This window comes from Scyliorhinus canicula, chromosome 13, assembly GCF_902713615.1.
Source record: "Scyliorhinus canicula chromosome 13, sScyCan1.1, whole genome shotgun sequence".
NCBI lineage: Eukaryota > Metazoa > Chordata > Chondrichthyes > Carcharhiniformes > Scyliorhinidae > Scyliorhinus > Scyliorhinus canicula.
The window spans coordinates 84,150,217-84,173,786 of NC_052158.1; the positions used below are offsets into that span (position 1 = coordinate 84,150,217).

The 23,570-nt window shown below is 49.5% G+C and overlaps 1 protein-coding gene and 1 long non-coding RNA gene across 2 annotated transcripts in view; one reads left to right on the forward strand and one right to left on the reverse strand.

Annotated features, from left to right (window-relative positions):
- Positions 1–23,570, reverse strand: part of clstn2a (calsyntenin 2a) — a 757,260-nt gene that overhangs the window by 105,348 nt on the left and 628,342 nt on the right. The window lies entirely within an intron of this gene.
- Positions 10,634–23,570, forward strand: part of LOC119975686 — a 47,245-nt gene continuing 34,308 nt past the window's right edge. Inside the window, exon 1 of the long non-coding RNA XR_005462780.1 lies at positions 10,634–10,794. This is a non-coding gene — a long non-coding RNA (uncharacterized LOC119975686). The remainder of the gene's footprint in view (positions 10,795–23,570) is intronic.

The window sequence follows — 23,570 nt, forward strand, 5'->3', positions numbered from 1 at the left end:
GCCCCACATGGTGGTTGGACATTGCCCTACTAGCAGACAAGACCTTCAATGAAAAGATATCACAGGCCATAGAAGAGTACACGGAGAACAACCAAAACGGGGAGGTCTCATCATCCACATTCTGGGAAGCGCTAAAGGCCGTAGTAAGAGGGGAAATTATCGCTTTCAAACCTCGAAGAGATAGGGTGGCTAGGCAGCAGCTGGTTGACTCCATACTGGAGGTAGACCGTAAATACTCCGAGGCCCTAACATCGAGCTCCTGGCAGAGAGGAAAGAGCTACAAAGGAAGTTTGATCTGGTCTCCACCAGGAAATAAGTGCACCAACTCTGCCAGGCCCGTGGGACCCTATATAAACACGGAGACAAAGCCAGCCGCCTGTTGGCACACCAGCTGAGAAAGCAGGCAGCTACCAGAGAAATTGAAAAATCAGGGATACCAGAGGCACATTAGAAACAGAACCGGGAAAGATTAACAAAACCTTCAAGGCCTTCTACCAAGGGCTGAGTCTGGGATGAAACGGTTCCTTGATGGACTGGACATACCAGTCGTTGGGGAGGGCAGAAAACGGGGCCTGGAAGCACCACTAGCACTGGGAGAGATTATGGACAGCATTAGCTCCATGCAGGCAGGGAAGGCGCCGGGACCGTTCCCGGCGACAGCAGATAGCACTGGCCCCGCACCTGCGGGAGATGTTCACAAACTCGCTAGCGAGGGGCACACTGCCACCTACGCTAGCACAGGCCGCAATCTCGCTGATACTTAGGAAAGATAAAGAGCCAACGGAATGTGGGCCATACAGACCCATCTCACGGCTGAATACAGATGCCAAAATACTGGCCAAAATCCTAGCCAAAAGGCTAGAAGATTGCGTACCAGAGGTGGTCGCAGAGGACCAGACGGGTTTTGTCAAAGGTGGGCAGCTAACCTCGAACATCAGGCGCCTGCTAAATATGATAATGACCCCATCCAGGGAGAGAACACCAGAGGTGATCGTCTCTCTAGACGCAGAAAAGGCCTTCGACAGGGTCGAATGGAAATACCTCATAGAGGTACTGGAGCGGTTCAGGCATGGAACAGGGTTCATCCCCTGGGTAAAACACGTATAAAACACTCCCATGGTGAGCGTATGGACCAACAACACCAACTCCCAATACTTCCAGCTGCACAGGGGCACCAGACAAGGATGCCCACTGTCCCCGCTGCTGTTCGCTCTGGCAATCAAACCATTAGCAATTGCTCTCAGAGCAGCAAGAAGCTGTAGGGGTTCCAAAGGGGAGGTAGAGAGCACAGAGTCTCACTCTATGCAGATAACCTGCTCCTCTACATTTCGGACCCAGAAAGCAGCATGGATGGAATCATCGCGCTCCTGAAATAGTTTGCCGCCTTCTTGGGCTACAAACCCAACATGAGCAAAAGCGAGATCCTTCCCGGTACACCCACAAGGAGGGGGGGGGGAGCACTAAAGGGGACTGCCGTTTAAACAAGCCCGACACAAATTCCACTACCTGGGGATCCAAATAGCCCATGACTGGAAAGAGATCCACAAATGAAACCTCACCAGTCTCGCAGAGGAAGTAGAAAAGGACCTGCAAAGATGGAACACACTCCCACTCTCCCTCGTATGGGGGGGCGGGGGGGGGGGGGGGGGGGGGGGGGGGGGGGGGGGGGGGGGGCGGTGGGGGGGCGGGAATGCTCGGATCCCAAAGAAGGTCCGACAAAAAATAAAATCCGGGGGGAGGGGCTAGCCCTCCCAAACCTACAATTCTACCACTGGGCGGCGAGTAAGGGGATGGATCAAGGAGCCAGAAGCCGAGTGGGTGTGGTGGAAGAGGCCTCCTGCAAGGGGACCTCCCTCCGGGCCCTCGCCACGGTGGCACTCCCATCCCCACCCAAAAAGCACCCCAGCAGCCTGGTGGTGATAACCACCCTCCAATCCTGGAACCAACTACGGCAGCAATTTGCCCTGACCAAATTGTCGGACAAAGCTCCCATCTGCAACAACCATAGGTTCACACCAGCGCTGACTGACGCCACCTTTGATAACTGGGGACAGGACGGAGGGCAACTGATAGTCAGGGACCTATACACGGATGGAAGGGTCACAACAATGGATGAACTGACAGACAAATTCCAGCTAGCCAGGGAGAAGGAGCTAAGGTACCTGCAACTCAAAAACTTCCTACGAAAGGAGACAAGGTTGTATCCACAACTGCCACGACAGACATTACTGGAAGAGTTACTGGACGCAAGCATCCTAGATAAAGGGAACTGTAGCGACATGTATGAGTGACTGGCAGAAAAGGCCAACACTGTACTGGACGCAACAAGAAAGAAATGGGAGGAGTACCTGGGGATCGAAATAGGGTGGGGATTCTGGAGCGAAGCACTGCATAGGGTCAACCCTACCTCCACGTGTGCAAGGCTCAGCCTGACGCAACTAAAAGTGGTACATAGAGCCCACTTAACGAGAAACCGTATGAGTAGGTTCTTCCCGGAGGTGGAGGACAGATGTGAACAGTGCCAAGGAGGCCCGGCCAACCATGCCCACATGTTCTGGTCTTGCCCCAGACTTGTGGGGTACTGGGCAGCCTTCTTCGAGGCAATGTCCAAAGTGGCGGGGATGAGGGTGGAGCCGTGCCCGAAAGTGGCGGTCTTCGGTATTTCAGACCACCAGATCTATTCCTGGGGATGAGGGCGGACGCCCTTGCCTTTGCCTCCCTGATCGCCCGCCATAGAATGATGTTCGGCTGGCGGTCAGCAGCACCGCCCAGAGCTGCAGACTGGCTGTCCAACCTCTCAGAACCTCTCCAAATGGACAAAATCAAATTTGCCATCTGAGGGTCAGACGACAGCTTCCACAGAACGTTGGAGCCATTCACCCAATTGTTCTGGGACCTGTTTGTGGCCAATGAACAAGCAGAAGAATAGCCAGGTAGCCAAGAATCAGGGGAAAGTAGCCAAGGCGAGGAAGGGAGGGATAGACCGGGGGGGGGGTAGCAGCTAAACCTGAGAAAATAAAGGCGAACCACAGGAGAAGGGGAGGGAAGGAAGCGGGCAGAAGGGGAAAGGGGGGGGGGGGGAAGAGTGAGGAGACAGGGAACAATAGAGGGGAACCAGTGAGGTGGGGGGGGGGAGGCAAGGGAATGACGGCCGGAAGGGCACGAGAAAGAATAACAAACTTGCTATTTACATGAGCAGAGAACAAGGAAAATCCGGGCGAAAGACGGGACAAACGGCTGAAGCGGAGGTGATTGCGAGACGACAATGGCAGCGAAAACTGTCTAGGAGAAGCAAGCGACATCACCAACACCAGATTTATTCACGTATTGCCCTCTGTAATTGCTCTGTAATTGTTTCCCCAGTGCCCAAATATATATGTACCCCCCCCCACCCCCCAGTTTCCCCCCCCACACACAGATGCCTACTTATGTTCTAAAAACAATACTGCCAATTGTACAGAGCTGCTGTTGTTGAGCCAGCACATAATACCCGACCAGTTATTTTATTCTAACTTATTTTTTCCTTACAATTAAGGAGTATGAATGGGATGTGTACATTTCTAGTCCAATTAGTGAGCCAGCAGCTCTAGAGCCTCACAAGGAGAGGTGGAGGATGCTGAGCCAAATCAGGAATTGAGTAGGCAACATGGAGGAGACCTTAGCGAACTTAAGGGTAGAGGGGCCTTAGAGGTAGGGCCCTCTAGTGGCTGGAGGGATGGCCTTCCCTGTCTGTGACCCCTTCCTTGGGGCATGGAGCCTCCTGCTCCAATGATCCCTGGATATCTAATTGGAGGCGACCTTCATGAAGCTGCATAAAGCTGGTGGGTTCGGAAAATCGTTTTCAATAGGGCCTTTAATTATTTAAATTGGTTGCCCACCTCGAATTGGCATGCAGCCAATCTGTATCTGCTCCCACCATCAGCAAATTTTCCAGTGGTGGAACTGTGTTGAGGGACTATCCAGACTCAACTCCCCACTATTTACTGCCACCCGCAACCCCCCCGTCCCCGTCCCCCGCCTGCCACCAGGGCTAGGAAAATCTGTCCAAAATATCTCATGATTCACGGGCACTTGAAGGCTCCTAGGAGGTCCTTATTTGTCACATCAGCAGTGAGACAGATCTTGGAGAGAAAGCATACTTGTCTTGAATTGGCCTTGATGGAAACATACAACGAACCCCACTCTAACACCCAATGGTAGTGATATGAAAGTCTTGCATAATATCAATTTTTTGCAGGTAAGTGCCCATGAAATCCATTGATCTCGCTAATCTTCGAAAATATGTGTTGCAGTATGATTTTCCTATCTTCCAACTCCTTGACGTATTGTCCTCCAATTACCGTTCTCAAAAGGTATAAATGTACGTACTTTCTGAACGTTATTCAAAATGGCTGTGTAAATGTGTCCGCCTCACAGATGTTCAATCAGTCAATTATTGTTCCCCCATTAGTGGCTCCAAAATTCAATTGGCCGACCTAAAATGGCCACAAATTTGGCCTGTCGTAACAAGATAAAAATACATCCAAAACCAATTTCCTGTGCACAGTGATCCTTTGCAGTGATTCATTAACACTTGTCCTCTTCCTAACCACAGAGTGCAAGCGACATTTAAATACATCACATTTAAATGTACCACCTGCAAATCCCACTAGGAAAAGCCACCCCACACCCACAAAACAGACAGGTCTCCAGGAGTATCCAGTTAGTAATAACTTGCGTCAGCTCAGATGCTTCTAGATCAGTATCTAGAAATGAGCCACATCACCAATTTCTCACTATGTAAATAGAATCGCTCTGCAATGAATAAGTACTTCCCCGGGAATCTTTGTTATCAGCCGGGCTCCGGGTGCAAGGGTGGATGTGAAATGGCAAAACTCAGAGAAAAGTGAGTAATCAAGTCAAAGCTATGACTTTTTCTTTGCATGGGAAAGCACCTCCCCAAGGCTTTCTTTCTCATTCAGCAATAAATATATATTTCTTGAGCTCCTGTGCCTAATATTATTTAAGCACCTGCACTTCCTATGTAGCTAATGGAAGGAGCGTCCACAGATTTCTATTGCTCTGAAAAGGCGCATCGTGTATGTTAATGTGTGATCGCATACTTAACTGACAGTAACACTGTGTTCCATGTAGCTGTTAATTCATTGGGATCTTCATGCCAATAATTAAGGCCCTCGCTCAGTCATTTCTGATTTTATTGAGGCATATAGGATTCTCAAGGGGCTTGACAGGGTGGCTGCTGAGAGGCTGCTTCCCATTTTGGGAGAGTCCAGGACCAGGAGGCATAATCTCACAGTAAGGAGTCATCCATTTAAGACAGAGACGAGGAGGAATTTCTTCTCCTAGCGGGCAGTGAATCTGTGGCATTCTTTGCCGCAGAGAGCTGTAGAGATTGGCTCATTAAGTATGTTCAAGGCTGAGGCAGACAGATTTTTAATCAGTAAGGGAATCAAGGGTTATGGGGATAAAAGTGGGAAAGTGGTGTTGAGGTTCAGCCTACCAGATCACTCAAGATCATATTGAACGGTGGACGAGACTCACTGGACCGTTTGGCCTTGTTATGGTCTAATCATAAGCAATTCACCAAAATATTAATCCTGCAGGAATACACTTCACAATTTGGAGAGTGTTGAGAAAATAAGCACTTGAAAGGTTGCACACAAGCTTGGCCCATCTGGTGAAGAACCAAGAGATTTGTTTTAATTTTTTAATGCAAATTCTTTGAAAAATGACCCAGTGCTATCATACAGGTTCCAGCATCTTTCTGGATAACCATTGGGTGCAGAGTAAGCCACTATTGGCATCCAGAAATTTAACTGTAGAAGCATCACAGACTGTGCCTGAACAGTAATCAGATGCAGGAATTCCCCAATTACCTTTTCCCTTTTTCTGGTGGTTGCATGGTAATGCCTGTTATAACTTCTATTGCTGCCCCAATTAAGATTGGCTAACGCAGGACGGGAAAACATTTAGAGCCTTGTCAGTGACGCGAATGTCCCATGAACGAATAAAAAAAGGAGTACATGGATTTAAGCTAGAACTCACATGGCTCGGTATCACTTTGGCTGATGTGTTTACTCCATCTTAATGATGGAAGCTACAAGCAGGTTTCTTGTCATGTTGGGAAACTGTTTTGGTGCCTATTCAGTAGCTGATTTGCATTATTTACATTCAATATAAGGCTGACAGTTTGCCAAAGCACTATAGGTAAGTAGCCATAGTCCACGAGAGACAGGAGGCATCGCTGTCTATTAGGGAGATAATTGATTATACAGCTTTAGGGGCATCCACTCCCCATCAAGCAGCGGGCAGACGAGGAGGCAGGTCCCAAGACACTTCAGCCAGATTGGGAATTGAGCCCACATTGTTGACAGTGTCAACTCAGTTAACTGTAGTAAGCACGGCATAAAACTATAACGCACAATATAGTGCATTTAGTAAACACCTACTATCTCATGGTGAAGATTATTTCCTGTATTTGTGCACAGTAAGCAAGGTGGTGATGTGGTGAATTTATCATGTTAGAGATGGCTGTACTTCTCTCTTATTGATTTAATTTTTTTTTAAATCAAAAAAATAAAACTGCATTTCTCACTCCTTTCCTCACTTCCCTTTTATACCCTTCAGTTTTACCTCTCAGTCTTTGCATTGAATCGAGAAGCATTTTTCCCCAGACGTCTGCTAAAATGGGCATTGCCTGGCTCACATCCCATCTCCCTTCCTGCAAGTATGTTTATGATGTCTTAGATTATGACACATCTGAAATAACGAATCTGCCAATCCAAGGATTAGAACACTTATGATCGAGCATGTGGGCATGGCATCCACAATGGCAGCCAGATTTGACCTCACCATTGTCTATCTTGACCCCTTCACTGCCTTTGATTTCACATTGCTTGTTCAACATCCAGCACTAGATGAGCAGAGTTTTCTTCCAATTAAACACTGTAAAGACCAAAGACACTGGGCATGATTCAGCGGACTCAGGTTAAAGTCCGCTGAATGGTAGTGCATCTATCTGCAGCACCGAGAAACACCCTGCTATCCAACGGCACTTTGCCATTTATTTGGCCCCCGGGGGGTTTTTCCGCGCGAGGGATTTCCTGTCGGTAAGCAGACCGGGGGGGCTATTTTGTAAGGCTGTCCCGATCTCTCCCCCCACTCCCCTTTCAGGCTGCCCATTCTCTTTTGAACCCCCCCGTCCCTCCTCACCTCCCCATCCTTGGGGAAACAACAGGAATCCCTTTCACCCCTCTCTACCTCACAAGGCAGCCCTGGGCCTGACACCTGGCAATCCACGTTTGTGGGAGTAAATGGTGCACTGGTGAGGTCTCACAGGCATGGCCCATGAGTCTTAGGCGCTGGGTAACTCCAGCATCCCAGCTAATTTAAATATTCAGATCTGGACCATGCCCACTGAGGGTGACATCCAGATCGTGCAGGCGGTCTGAGTCAAGTGACTCGAGAAAGGTTTTGCACCCGGAACGGAGACCAATTTGGGTCTTGCATGCAATTCCCCTGTTGTACCCGGATCCACGCTGGGCACAATGGGGTTGCTGAATAACGCTCAATATATTCGAACCCCATCACAAATTCCATGCTCCCTCTCAATCTGTCTGAGGCTGAACTTCCAATTCCATTTCCACTCCATCACCAAAACCTCTGTAATATTGCCCCGTTCTCTGCCTCTGCTTCATCAATGCCCCTTGTTCTCTCTAAAGTCTTCCAATGACCTCTTGGTTGGCCTTCTACCCTTTATAAACATGGGTTCACACAAAACTCTACTGCAGCGACCCCAACTTGCCACAGGCCCTTTTTTGACAATAACTGCTGTGTTTACTGAGCTAATGCTGGTCCCCAGTCTAGCAACATCTTGATTTTAGAATTTCCATCCTTGTTTTCAAGTTTCCCCCATAGCTTTGTCCTTCCTTATCTCCATCTTCGCCTCTAACCCTCTGTGCTCCCCAACTATGGCCTCTTGAGCATCCTCAATTTTAAACCACCTTGGATGGATTCAGCGATTGAGTCCCTAAGGTTTAGATGTCCCTGCCTAAGCCTCTCCACCTCTCTCCTCCTTTAAGACGTTGCTTAAAATCTTTCTATTTGACCAGGCTTTGGACCGTCTGATGTCTTTATGTAGTGCATGAGAAATTTTGTTTGATACTGCCTGATGAAACACCTTGGGGTGTTTGACTTCTTTACAACCCATATATAAAAATGAGTTGATGCTGCTTGGATTAACATTTTTAATACCACACTGTTAATCCAGTGTGATGAACAATTTAAGTCATTTCACTTGGAAAGAGAACCGTCAAAAATAGTTTGCTTTTCCTGGAAAAAGATTGTCTTTCCATAAAATATTCATACTAAGTTAGATACACCTGAAACATTATCGACATAAACAGCCTCCAGGTTTAAGATCATCGATTTATATCATGGCTTAGAGAGTAAAGGTATACATGCAGGGGCTGGTTTAGCACAGTGGGCTAAACAGCTAGCTTGTAAAGCAGAACAAGGCTAGCAGCACCAGCCTCCCCGAACAGGCGCCGGAATATGGCAACTAGGGGTTTTTCACAGTAACTTAATTTGAAGCCTACTTGTGACAATAAGTGATTTTCATTTCATTTCACATGTATCAACATGTATTTTAACATACACTTTAAGCTTTGCTCTGACTCTACCAAGTAGGAAAGCTTATGTTATGGTAAAAGAATGCTATTGATGTGTAAAAACATAACTTTTCTTCACAACTCTTCCATCAGATTAATCACGTTATTACTTTATAGTAAATTCATATAATTGCTGGGTTATGTAGAATTAATGTGGAATTAATTCCCATTTAAGTGTAAAATTGTGTAGAATTGTGTAGATTATGTAGAATTATGTAGAATTCATTTCTCTTTAAGTTGGCATTGCCATTATATGTATAGGCAGTTGACAGGACAGCTGCATTATCACCATGTCAACAGGCAGGTTCTCCAGCACAAAGCCCCTTTATTTTCCATTTTATCCTTTTGCTCAATATATTTTGTTGCTGTTAAAATGTTGGCATTGATACTCCACACATAATGCACCTACACAAAGCCTTTCCCTAAAATGTAATTATTTTCATATAGAAGGAAATCAAATTAAACACAGCCCACCAGAGCAAATGTTCCCATGTCCAGGGGTAGATCTCATAAAACTGCAATAAGTTGAAGCCGTCAATTAATTACTCAAAGTATTATTTTGCAGATCTCCCTATATAGCCAGTTTCATTTGATGCCCTATTTATACAATCATTAAGTGATAAAGCCTGCTTGGGGGAGGGTGCCATAGAGGGAAATAAAGAGAATGAGAGAACAAGAGAGAGCATTGGAGGCGTTTCTTTATCAGCTTGAACTTTTACCCTATAATCTAATTGTCAGCAATTGTCTACATTGCATTTCACACTTAAAGTTTGTGATGAGCCAGAATTACTAATATAAACAGTCTATTTATACATTTCAGCAGCTTCAAATTCATCTGTTTAATGCTGTGTTTACATTACTCTCTTTGGAAAGTTACTTAGGCACATTTTATATTAGGCATTCAAGTCCCAGTGTGTTTTTTTTAGGTCAGGGATTCAGCATTCGCCTACATGATTCAGATACAGCAGTTCATCTATATAACTGGGTAGAGCTGGCTTACTCCATCAGCTCTGCAATTTTAATCTCTCTGTCTGAATCCTTTGAGCTGCACCTGACTAATTACATCCTGGATTCAAGGCAGTTTTGTGCTCTGGATCTAATTCCGGTGGGGGCTCAGTTTACGACTGTCTGAGTTTGATTCATTTACTGTCCTGCAAAATCACACAACATCACTCTTGGGATCCTCCTATTTACACCACTGCTGTGTTAATCCAGCAATTATCAAAGATTTGAATAATTAATCATTACTGGCTCCTTCATCCAACAAAATTTATCCAGTATGAAACGACATTTAAAGGGAATTGTTTAAAAATTAGAAACGAATCAAGCAATCAAAAGACAATTTGGAAGAAAATATCCCAATTGCAAGGTTGAAAATTGAATTTTTTTAGAAGAATGAGCTGAAATAGAATCAGCAGTTTTAGTTGCAAATGCTTCATCAGCCTTCACATGTTGCAATGATTAATACATTTTATAGTTAATTACATTCAAGTTTTGTCAGATTGAGGTTTTTAGGAACTAAGTAATAAATCTGAATTGCTCAAAAGCAAATGTGGTTTTGCATAAAATCCCTGTTCAGTCCAAACTATAATTCTGGCTAATATTTGGACAAGGAAAACAGTACTGAGAAGATGGAACAGATCTGTATACATAGACCATGCTAAAGATAATTTAAATCCTGCATTTGACTTGCATAAAGTGCAAATGTTAAGTTGCAATCCTCTGAGAAGACATTATATGAAAATTTAATTACAAAATCAAATGTCTTAAAACTGTTTTGTTCATTCTTAAAATACAGCAATGTTTGCTGATTAAACCAGTGGATCTAGCTAAAGCTTTAATGATCGCCATTAAGGCTGTGTTGTTCAGCAGAGATTAGCTTTCCAGCTCGCTCAACCAGCCAATAGATGGGGCGCTTCACAGTTACCAAGTCTTCCATCTCGTTATGGCAGGGAGAGGTGAAGTGCTGAAACCAGTCCAGCTTTATAGAATTGGACGGCTTGACAGTTCACGAGTAGGTCCCTGTAGCCCATCTCGCAGCTAATAGATGTGCTGAATGTTGGGACACTTCTCAGGAGGAGAAATAAGGCTTACAATTTAGAAATCTTCTCATCACTATTGAATGGTTAGTGCCTCTTTCATTAATCTATCTTGACAGAAAACATGGGACAGAAATTTAACAACCCCCAAGGGGAGGGGCTGGCTTGGTAGGGGAGCTGTGCCGAGATGGCTCCCAAATGCAGTCCCGCTACCGGGGCGTTTTCCCAGTGGTAATAATAATAATAATCGCTTATTGTCACAAGTAGGCTTCAATGAAGTTGCTGTGAAAAGCCCCTAGTCGCCACATTCCGGCACCTGTTCGGGCAGGCCGGTACGGGAATTGAACCCACGCTGCTGGCCTTGTTCTGCATTATAAGCCAGCTGTTTAGCCCACTGTGCAAAACCAGCCCCATGGTGGGCTATAATGCAGGTTAGCCGCCTATTCTAGGGAGCTGCGCAAATTACTTGCATTGTTAAAAACCCTATTAATGGCTTTGATCAGCACTATTTACAGCACGGACGATATTTCGCAGGCAGGGCAGTGGCTTCCCGCTGTGAGGGATTATTGTCAACCTGATTGAGGAGGCCTCCCTGTGGCAGCCCAGTTGGGTGGTAGAGGAGAGGAGATTGGGAGGAGCCATCTAAGGCACAAAGCGAGGGTTGTGGGCAGAAGCAAGGAAGTGCCTTGGAGGGAGTGCAACATCGGTTCGCAAAAATTATATCTGGATTACAGGGGTTGAATTACGAAAAGAGATTACTCAAATTAGGCCTGTTTTTGCTGCAATTTATAAGGTTAAGGGGCGATCTGATTGAAGACTTCAAGATTTTAACAGGAAAAGACAGGGTAGATAAATATAAACTATTTCCTCTGGTTGTAGATTCGAAAACTCGGGGGCACAGTCTGAAAATTAGGGTGAAACCATTCAGGAGAGATGTTAGGAAGCACTTCTCGAAGGGTGGTAGAGGTTTGGAACTCTCTCTCACAAGCAGCAGTTGAAGCTAAAAGTTGTTAATTTTTAATCTGTTAGATAGATTTTTGTTCCTCAAAGATATGAAGGGATATGTGTGGAGTTAGGTCACAGATCCACCATGATCTCATTGAATGGCGGGCCAGGCTCAAGCGGCTGAACAGCCTACTCCTGTTCATATGTTCCGAAGAGACAGACCCCACAGTGCCAACCATCTCCTGGCAGGGGTTTCCCTGAAAATCCTCGGCTGTCTGAATTTTTCACTGTTTTTTAAAATAAATTTAGAATGCGCAATTATTATTTTTTTCCCCCCAATGAAGGGGCAATTTAGCGTGGCCAATCCACCTATCCTGCACATCTTTGGGTTGTGGGGGTGAAACCCACGCAGACATGGGGAGAATGTGGAAATTTCACACGGGCAGTGACCCAGGGCTGGGATTCGAACCCGGGCCCTCAGCGCCGCAGTCCCAGTGCTATCCACTGCGCCACATGCCGCCCTATTTTTCACTGTTTTTGAAAAGTTTCCCTTTCAAGCCATCAAGATCTTCTTCCAGCTTCAGCAGTGACCTCCTTTGCCAATGGTATGGCTCAGGCTTCACAGTTGCTGGCCTTCAGATTGGGCTGGGAGTGTTAGAAGCCTTCTCGCTGCCTTTAACTGGATGGCGGGGGAGGCCACATGCAGGGAAATCGTTGAGCCCGCTGTCGGCAAGTATGGGCTCGGGACCCGCTTGTCTCCCCACCATCCGGGTCCCAAAGCCCATGCTAAGATTTAGACCTGAATTTTCCCACAAGTCATTTCTAGCCACAATTTGTAAATCAACGCACAATTCATCGCAAGGAATAAAGTTAATCTACAATGGTGAAAACTTGGCAATCAAATTCCTCTCACGTTGCCAAAGCAAGCAACAGCACCCCTTCCAAACTGAATTAAAGGCACCTTTGACAATAGAACTGTTCCACAGACTGAAAACAAACATAGTCTCTGGCTATAAAGTTAATTTTGATACAGCAGCAGCTTCACTTCTTGTTGTGACCAACAATTTGCTTCCCTACTCAATGTTTAAGACGGTAAAACAAGTGCTTTCACATAATGTACCATTCTTCACATAAGAGCCTGGCCAAGTGCATATCAGCGGGTTACTGCTACACTTACATTGCAGCATAATAATAAAAACATTATGTGGATGCTGGAGGTCTGAAAGAAAATCTGAAAATCCTGGAAAAACTCAGCAGGTCTGGCAGTGTCTGTGGAGAAAAACTGAGGGCGCGATCTATCCGCATGGAAACAGAGTCCCATAACGAGCGCATTCAGCCGGGATTCTGTTCCTATTCGGGAAGATTCGGGGCCTCAGCTGGGAACTCCCCGGCAAGGCTGTACTTAGTCCCATTTTCTGCATTGAGGAGCTCCGCTCGCCGAAACTCCTCAGTACAGAAGGAGATTAGGAAGCCTTTTTAAATGCTGTCCCAATCTTTCAACCCAACGTGACCCTCCTGAACCCCCCATTTCCCCAACTTACCTGTAAAGGAGGTCCAAACCCTTCTCCACCCACAAAGGGCACATCTGGACCCAAGGCCCATCGCAGGAAAAATGCCAGCTTGTCACTGCCAGCCCAGCACCCTGGCAGTGCCCCTGCCAGCTGGCAGTGCCACCTGGCCATCTTGGCAGTGCCACCTGGCCATCTTGGCAGTGCCAGGGTGCTACTCTGCCCAGGGGTCAAGTACCTGCAGCTTTCCAATCTGCTGAGAGACTCCCACAAGTGCCGCTCCATCTGGTTCCCATTTGTTGCGACCAGCACAAAACGACACTTACCCAAGGCTCCAACGCGAATGGTTAGATTGCCTTAGTTACATTGTGGGGGTGCATTTTAGAGTGAGGCTAGCTGTCTAACTCTAATGTGCAGATTTGTTAATAAGTGATCCACTCTCAATGGATGGGATTCACATTGCGACGTCTCACGAGATAGCATTAGTGCCAGCTTTCGGGCATAACGCGGCCGGTATATCGCGTTCAGAGTTAACATTTCATAGAACAGTACAGCACAGAACAGGCCCTTCGGCCCTCAATGTTGTGCCGAGCAATGATCACCCTACTTAAACCCACGTAACCAGTATACCAACAATCCCCCCATTAACCTTACACTACGGGCAAATTAGCATGGCCAATCCACCTTACCCGCACATCTTTGGACTGTGGGAGGAAACCGGAGCACCCGGAGGAAACCCACGCACACACGGGGAGGACGTGCAGACTCCACACAGACAGTGACCCAGCCGGGAATCGAACCTGGGACCACTGGAGCTGTGAAGCATTGATGCTAACCACCATGCTACCGTGAGGCCCCTCTGTGAAAGAAGTTTACAATGGCACTTCTTTGAAGCTTTGTTTTCTGTTTTTATTTTACATTGTAGTACTGGGAGCAGTCCTGCCTTCGCCTGTAACTTGAAGGTAAATGTGCTAGCACGTGTGCCTCTGGGAACTTGATTCACCCTCCCCAATCTAATGGCAGCAGGATCAGAGTGACAGCAAATGAACAGGGTCCAGCAAACAGTACTTTGTTTTGCATAGCTGACAACCGAGCTCCATTTGTTGACGAGAATGGGAAAGTCATGACTGCAGGGGTGGGGTTCTCCAGCCACGCCCGCCTGGTGTCCTGAAATTCCCGCCCGAGGTCAATGCACCTTTACATGCTCCATGTCCCGCCCATGGTGATCTTGTGGCAGACGGGGCGAAAGAATCCAGCCCGAGGTGTGCAGTTGTTTTCATACTAACCCTGATGCTCTGAAACCTGTTCAATAGCATTATCAGGGCAGACTGCAGTATATCGGGTGCCAAAAAAAAGAACTTAATAGGTTCCGAATTGTTTAAACGTGACATAAGAGTCAAATACAGAATTCTTTGCTCAGGTTTACGCAGCAAAATAATGAGAATTGGGGACAATTTTCACCTCACTTCAGCCATTTTTCCCTGAGAAGGTATGGCATGGCAGTGGGACAAAAGTTGGAAAACACATTTTACCTTCAGCTGTTGTGATTTTCAGAAGCACCTTGATTTAGGCAGTCAACTCCCCTGCCACAAACAGGCTTCATCAGGGCATAATCTAATGAAAAAGTTTCTAAGTGTGGTAGCGAGCGAGAATTGCCGGGTGCTTCCCAAACAGAAGCTGAGAAGGCTGAACCGACGAGACTGCCACCGGTATCTAACACCAATTAGGGCCGATAGTGATGCGCCACTGGCTTCCACCCCGGGACCCTGGGATCCTCAATCTTCCCCCACCCTTAAATTCCCTGCCATCTCTCTGAATGTCATCCAATGGGCCGGTTGTGCTGGTTGACCCCGCCCTGCTCATGCACCCTTGGGCACAGCAGGGGCCCCTGGGCACTGGACCCCAGACCTCTGCCTGGAGCATCACTTGGAGCAGGTGCAGGTTCCCTCCCTGATCCACAGACCAACCCTCTGGTCAAGAGGATGTTCCCGGTGCTGAAGCTCAGCCCTGGGGCGTCTCGGTGTCGGGCACGTGTAAGCCCTCAACCTCACTGCAGAGAGCCTCAAATGCGGCCACCACTGAGCAGCTGACATCCTCCGGGCAAGAGCCGTCCTGGCTCGAATCCTCGGTCAAATTGATTGTGGCCGATGGCACGGGTCCACCGGCCAACCCTGGGCCTGCCTCAATTCCACCACCAGGATCATGGACAGGCCGGTTCCACTCGGGCTACTTCGGAGTCGCGGGCCAGATGGAACAGATCCCTGCTCCGCTCCAGACACAGGAAGGTCCTGGAAAGAACTCCAGAAACAGTTCGGGCATGGTGGCTGAGGAACCTGACGTCGGGGGTTGGGATGGATGGGGAAGGGGGCCTTCCATGCCAATACCTCCCCAGAACCATAGAAAGAGGGAGCTGCCACTGCCATTTACAGGGTTGGGTCAGGCACTGGGAAGACCTCTGTCTCTGGAGCCCTCCCGGCCTGCCCCCGCTTCCCTTGATGCTCTGCCCCTGAATTTCAGGACAGTTTGGCCTCCACCGCTCCCGCACCCCAGCATCCTTTCATCTATTCACCGGGCGGCTTGGGGTCACATGGCTCACCGCCGCCACTCTCTGCGGCCTGCAGAAATGTCGCCGGGCCCGACACCTGACAATGAAACATTGACGGGCTGGTTATGTTGCTGGGTGACGGCGGGACACAGTGCCATTAGCAGCACCTGGCCGTTATTCAGGGGCACTGGGTCCTTCAGGCTGATGGGGTCAGGAGTATCTGGACTTGACCATTGTCTAACTCTCCTCTGTGTCTTGCTCCGTGCCTTTTGGCTGAGCATGTGCTCCCTCACCTCTACTTTGGCAGCCAAGGTGTTGGTCGATGACAGCGTGCCCCCCCCCCCCCCCCCCCAAAGGGGGCAGTTGCAGGGTCAGTGGAGGGAGACGGGGCAACGGCAGCAGCTGCGGCCACCTTGGTAGTTGGGGAGATTTCGCCCCGTCTGCCATGGAGGCGGGGAGATTTCAATGAATGTGCCCCACCCCTTGCAATTGTGACACCGCACGCTGCCCGTGGGCCTTAGGACACAAAATGTCTCCCTTTGGTAGGGGACCGCATAGCCCCACCTCTAAAACCTCCTCCCGGGCCAGGTGGATAAAGAACTGGCACCGGAAGGAGAATAATGCTGTTGTCCTTTAGGCCGAGCAGGAGTGGCCCACCCTGTTCTTAACCTCCCCCAATAGATGGAGGGGGTGGAGGAGGAGTTCCGTTGGGAGGTAGGGCGGGGCATTCGCGAGGATCACCTTCTTAGCAGTGGCCTCCAGAGGATCCACCACCATGTGGCCCCGCCCACCTGAGCCCCCTTTCGAGGGTGAGATGGACCGCCCACTCAGCACGCAGGAAGAATTCACTGTACACCCCGTTCCAACGACCCTGGCCATTTCGCAGACTCACGCATCCATGGACATTGTGGGGTGCGCTTAGCACTTGAACCCAAGCCGCTGGGTGACCAGATGAAAAGATGCCTGGGATGCGGGAGCGGTAGAGGCCACAACAAACAGAAGTCTGAGCCTTCAGGCAGTCGTATAACAAAAATACAGGAGCTCACAGCACACACACACTATGCAGCCACTTGGGAGGTGCTCTGTGGCGTTGATGCCTCCAGTGTTCAGGCAAAGTGTTCTGACCTTACTGTCTGGTTGGAGTGCTGAGCAATAACATTGTCTGTGACATGGCACACCTACCCATGGGAATTCACTTGGGAGCTGTGAAGTGTTTGCATAACTAACATCGGCAATTCCCTGATAGCAATAGCCTTTACCTGTGCAGCCAGAGGGTGTCACAGTCAGTAGGAGTTAAAGTGACCTGTACCATATTGTCACAGACAGGGCTTTGTCCTGGGAATGTTTGGGGGGCTGAGAGTCGGGAGCTGAAGTTGCCTCTGGTATGGGTATAAACGATCCAGGGGCTGGCATGTTGGAACTGCGGGGACTCAGTCCATCACCCCCTAGCCCGGAGGTTACACCCCACCGATGGTAGCCGACCCCTCAACCGGGACCCACCCCTGGGGGGGGGGGGTGCTCCCCCACCCGCCCCGAGCACTGGGGCAGCAGCCCCAGTGCCCCTGGGCTGACTATCCTACATCGAAGATGCCTACTCGCCTCCTTCAATCTTCACAGCAGCCATTGCGCTAGCTTCATGTTTTTAAATAAATGGTGCCCGCATGACTGCTTGCTGAGGAGTCGGTTAGATCATGAGAGTCCACTCGATGGTTGCGCCTTCCTGATCATGAGGTGGAGATTGGCCTTAACTGGTGATTATTTGTTTCTCACCATGATGCGGCGGGATCTGGATCCCACCAACGGGAGTGGGCCGGTTAGATCAGTGCCCGGCCCGGTACCCGATTTTGGCCTCTCCCACGATCTAACCGGCTCGTGCGGATTCGCGCCTCGCGTGACACAGCTGTTAGATCGCGTTCAAAGTCAGGCTTCTGTGATATATCTGGAATCCAGTGCAACTTTTTTAATTTAGTCATTCACGGGATGTTGCATCACAGGCTAGGTTAACATTTATTGCCCATCCCTAGATGGTCGTGAGCTTTGTTCTTGAATCGCTGCAGTCCATGTGTTGTAGGAATACCCAGAGTGCTGTTCAGAAGGGGACTCCAAGATTTTGACTCAGCGACAGTGAAGAAATGGTGATTTGTTTGAAAGTCAGGATGACTTGGAGGGGAGCTTTCAGGTAGTGGTGTTCCCATTTATCTGCTGCCCTTGTCCTTTTAGATGGTAGAGGTCAGGTGTTTGGAAGATGATGTGACCACCAATCCACATGAGACGGAGAGTTGAAGTGAACTGTGGCTTTAATCGGCTACAACTGTGCCTGCCTGCGACTGCTCTACACTGAGAGCCACCTGCAGGGCAGCAGCTCTATATTCCTCCCCTCAAGGGGGCGGAGTCAGGGGCAGAGCCCACAAGGGCACCAACCTGATATAAAGTGGTGTAATACAATACAATGGTCCACAGGTGGAGCCCACAAGGGCAACAACATAGTACAATGAAATACAGTGGTGAATGGCTGTCATAATACATTCACCACATTCACCCCCTGTTAAAAAATTGAAGTCCAGCAGGGGTGAAGTGGCTCACAGGTTGAGTCTGTCCAGCGCCCTGATCGTGCGCTGCGGGCACGGGTGTTGAACTCGTCGATGCGGGCACACGTATGGACTCTGGGAGCGTGTCTTCTGGAGCTTCACTCCTGTAGGTCGGCGACGGGAGGGGGGGGAGGGGGTGGAGGCCATGTAGGGACGGGGTGCTGTTCGGTATAGGTTGGGGGGGGGGTGTAAGTGGTGGTCATAGGGGATCCTGCGGGTGCCAGGTCCCGGAGGGAGACTGTATCTTGTCGGTCGTTTTGGTGCGCCACGTAGACATTCTGGGGGCTGGCGTGAAGGAGCTGGACCCTCTCGACCAGGGGGTCGGACTTATGGCTCCTCACATGTTTTCGGAAGAGTACGGGCCCCAGTGTCATCAGGCAGGACGGAAGCGAGACCCCGGCCGTGGATTTCCTAGGGAAAACAAATAGGTTGTCATGAGGGGTCTCGTTCGTGGCCGTGCAAAGAAGTGACCTGATGGAGTGGGGCGCGTCAGGGAGGACCTCCTGCCAGTGAGAAATTGGGAGATTCCTAGACTGTAGGGCCAGGAGGACGGTCTTCCATACCGTTGTGTTCTCCCTCTCCACCTGTCCGTTTCCCCGGGGGTTGTAACTGGTAGTCCTGCTCGAGGCGATGCCCTTACCGAGCAGGTACTGATGCAGTTCGTTGCTCATAAACGAGGAACCCCGGTCACTGTGGACGTAAGTGGGGAAACCGAACAAGGTGAAGATACAATGTAGGGCTTTAATGACGGTGGCCATGGTCATGTCAGGGCAAGGGATTGCAAAGGGGAAGCGGGAGTACTCGTCAACGACGTTAAGAAAATACGCGTTGCGGTTGGTGGAGGGGAGGGGCCCTTTGAAGTCGATACTGAGGCTCTCAAAGGGCCGGGACGCCTTCACCTGGTTGATAGAAGTGTGGCTTACACTCCGAGCAGATTTGGCAGTCCCTGGACATGGCCCTGACCTCCTTGGTGGAGTAGGGCAGGTTGCGGATGTAGTGGAGAAGCCGGGTGGAAGAGGTCGTTGTGGATGGCCCAGAGTCGGTCGTCTTGCGCGCTGGCGCATGTGCCGCAGGACAGGGCATCTGGGGGCTCGTTGAGCTTTCCAGGACGATACACAATATCATAATTATAGGTGGAGAGTTTGATCCTCCACCTCAAGGTTTTATCGTTCTTGATCTTGCCCCGCTGTGTGTTGTCGAACATGAAGGCTATCGACCGTTGGTCAGTGACGAGGGTAAACCTCCTACCAGCGAGGTAGTGTCTCCAGTGCCGTACGGCTTCCACAATGGCTTAAGCTTCTTTTTTGACTGAGGTGTGTCAAATCTCGGAGGCGTTGAGGGTTCAAGAGAAAAAGGCTACAGGCCTGCCTGCCTGATTAAGGGTAGCGGCGAGGGCGACTTCTGACACATCACTCTCCACCTGGAAAGGGATGGACTCGTCTACTGCGCACATTGCGGCTTTGGCAATATCTGCCTTGATGTGGCTGAAGTCCTGGTGGGCATCAGCAGCCAGTGGGAAGATGGTGGCTTTGATCAGTGGGTGGGCTATGTCCGCATAGTTGGGGACCCACTGGGCATAATAGGAAAAGAACCCAAGGCATCTTTTCAGGGCCTTGGGGCAGTGTGGGAGGGTGATTTGCAGGAGGGGGCGCTTACGGTCGGGGTCGGGTCCGAGAACACCATTTTCCACGACAAAGCCGAGGATGGCTAGTCGGTTGTGCGGAAAACGCATTTCTCCTTGTTATAAGTGAGGTTGAGGGCTTGGGCGGTTTGGAGATACTTTTGGAGGTTGGTGTCATGGTCCTGCTGGTTGTGGCCGCAGATGGTGACGTTGTCCAAGTACGGAAATGTGGCCAACAGCCCATACTGGTCCACCATTCGGTCCATCGTTCTTTGGAAGACCGAGACCCTGTTGGTGATGCCGAAGGGGACCCGGAGGAAGTGGAAGAGGCGGCCATCTGCCTCAAAAGCCGTTTAGAGGCGGTCCTCTGGGCGGATTGGGAGCTGGTGGTATGCGGACTTCAGATCCACTGTGGAGAACACCCGATAGTGTGCAATCTGATTCACCATGTCCGCTATTCGGGGGAGGGGTATGCATCGAGGTGCGTGTACCGGTTTATGGCTTGGCTGTAGTCTACAACTAACCAGTTCTTATCCCTGGTCGTGATGACCACCATCTGAGCTCTCCAGCGGCTATTACTGGCCTCGATGATCCCTTCCCGTAAGAATCGCTGGACCTCGGACCTGATAAAAGTCCTGATTTGGATACTGTACCGCCTGCTCCTGGTGGCAACGGTTTTACAGTCGGCGGTGAGATGTGCGAAGAGCAGGGGAGGATCGACCTTTAGGGTTGCGAGGCTACAAACGGTGAGAGGGGATAGGGGCCCGCCGAACTTCTCCTGAGGTTGTACTGGAAGTCCAGTCCCAACAGAAGGAGAGTGCAGAGATCGGGGAGTACATATAGTTTAAAGTTTGTGTATTCGACGCAATGTATCGCGGGGTTCGCGACAGTGTACCTCCTGATCTGCACTGAGTGCAATCCAGAAGCGAGGGAGATTGTTTGAAGTGCGGGGGAGATCTGGAGCGAACAGCACCTTACCGTGTCTGGGTGAATGAAGCTCTCCATGCTCCCGGAGTCAAACAGGCAAGGCGTTTTGTGTCCATTGACCCGGACGGTTATCATGGAGTTCCGGAGGTGCTTTGGGCGTGACTAGTCGAGAGTGACTGCGCCGAGTTAGCCGTTGCGGGTAGCCGGCCGCGCCGAGTTGCAGTTAGCCGGCGTGGTCAGAGGTGGTGGTGTGGTCCCAAGATGGCGGCTCCCGTCGGTTGCACGTGTCGGGCGGCGTTGAAGATGGCGGCCCCTGTCGGTCGCACATGTCGAGCGGCGGTCAAGATGGCGGCCAAGATGGCGGCCCCCATGAGTCGCACATGGCGGGCCGCGTGGGAGACGGTGGCCAAGGTGGTGGCCCCCGTGAGTCGCACGTGTTGTGTAGAGTCGGAGATGGCTGCCCCCACGGACAACACGAGGAGGGTGACGAGTCCAAAGGGGGTGGAGCCAGCAGGCACTCAGCCACGCTGCGGGGTCTGCGAGCCTGTGAGTCTGAGAGTCGGGCCTATGATTTGGAGGACTTGGACCTGGCCAGGCAAACTTTGGCAAAGTGTCCTTTCTTGCCGCAGTTGCTACAGTTCGCGTTCCTAGCGGGCAACGGTGCCTGGGGTGCTGGTGCTGGCCGCAAAAATAGCATGGTAGACCCCGGGTTGGCTGGGCAGCCGCACAGCACAGGCCTGGGGTACTCTCTGGTCGGGTGTTCATGAGGGGGTCGCGTGGTCGGAGGGGAAAGTGTTGAGTCTCTGAGGCGCTACTTCTAGGGAGGTGGCTAGTTTTACCGTTTCTTCTAGGTCGAGGGCGCCCTTCTCGAGCAGGCGCTGCCTGACGTAGTTGGACCGGACTCCAGCCACATAGGTGTGAGGCCATGACGGCCTTGTAGCAGCTTTGCGCGAGTACTTTCATGTCGCGTAGGTATTCCTCCAGCGATTCCCCGGGGCATTGGTGGCGAGTAGATGCGTTCACCGGTCTCACGTATTGCCGCTTCAGGTTCGCGACTGTGTCTGCGTATGTGGTCGCTTCTAAGATTTGCACGGAGACTTGTTGGCTCACCTGGGCGTGGAGGAGGCTCAGCTTCTGTTCGTCGGTGACGGACGGCGAGGAGGAGGCGGCGAGGTAGGCCTCGAAACATCGGAGCCAGTGCAAAAAAAATCCCTTTGGCTTCTGCTGCTTGTGGGTCGAGTTCCAGTCGGTCAGATTTGAGGGCTGCTTCCATCGCGATGTTGCAGCTGATTAAATTGATGCGACCATCAATCCACATCAGACGGAGAGTTGAAGTGAACTGTGGCTTTAATCAGTTAGAACTGTGCCTGCCTGTGACTGCTCTGCACTGAGAGCCGCCTACAGGGCAACAGCTCTATATACCACCCCTGAAGGGGGTGAAGCCAGGGGCGGAGCCCACAAGGGCACCAACCTGATACAAAATATACAATACAATGGTCCATAGGTGGAGCCCACAAGGGCACCAACATAGTACAATGCAATACAGTGGTGAATGGCTGTCATAATACATTCACCACAGAAGGTGCTGTTGAAGGAGCTTCAGCGGGTTGCTGTAGTGCATTTTGTATATGTACACATTGCTTCTGCTGTGTGTCAGCGGTGGAGTGACTGAATGTTTCAGGTGCTGAATGAGGTGCCAAACAAGAAGTCTCCTTTGTCCTGAATGGCTTTGAGCTTCTTGAGCTTTGTTGGAACTACGCTCATCCAAGCTCCTGACTTTGTAGACAGTGGACCGGCTATGGTTAGTCAGGAGGTGAGTTATTCTCCACAGCATTCCCAGCCTCTGAGCTGCATTTGTAGCCATCGTACCTGGCTGGTCAAGTTCAGTTTCGGCTGAATGCGACCTCCCAGTGATAATGGACTGACCTCTGCAATTCTGCTTCTCAAATATAATGGTAACATTTGAAAAAATAACTACTTTATTGAGCCAAGAAGTGCGCAAAATCTCCACAAACAATGCCCTGCCTACTACTAGTCAAGTCCATGAAGAAATTTCTAGATCTTCTACCCCCCCCATCGGTCCTGAATCAGCACTTATATTACATGAACAACTCGATGGTTTTTACTTAAATGCGGCTTGACCACCAAAATAGATTGGACCTCCTGCAGATAATAGGATTGTTTCGCCCACCATATGCATGAAGTATCCTCAAAATGATAAATCACCCCCCTAATGTTTATACACCACAGTGTTTCCTGAATCCTCCAATAGAAGCAGCAATCACAGATTTCATTCTCTGATACATAAATATGAAGTTAGAAGCCATTAGATGGAATACCGGGAGTCATAATAAAATAATGACCTCAGATTGATCTAAAAGCTCATGAATTTAAAGTAACAAATCTGCTGCTAGTATTTCACGGTGCAAAACTCCAGCCTGAGGCATTAACAGACACTGAAATGGAAACTGAATCGTATGAAGCTGTTATTTTAGCAGTTGGCAAAATGGTCTTAATCAGAGTGCTCAAATAAAAGCTGCCATATAGCTTTATTTTATGTCACAGGCCTTCTCTTTCCTGCTTTCTGCAACTTGTTTAAGACACTTCTATCGACACACATTGAATATTCTCCTTCGGGACTTGTGAAATAACAGAACATTGTTCCATCTTATACAATTGAAATGGAATATTTTGCTGGGCTTTAAAAAACGAGCAGGGTAACAAGCTA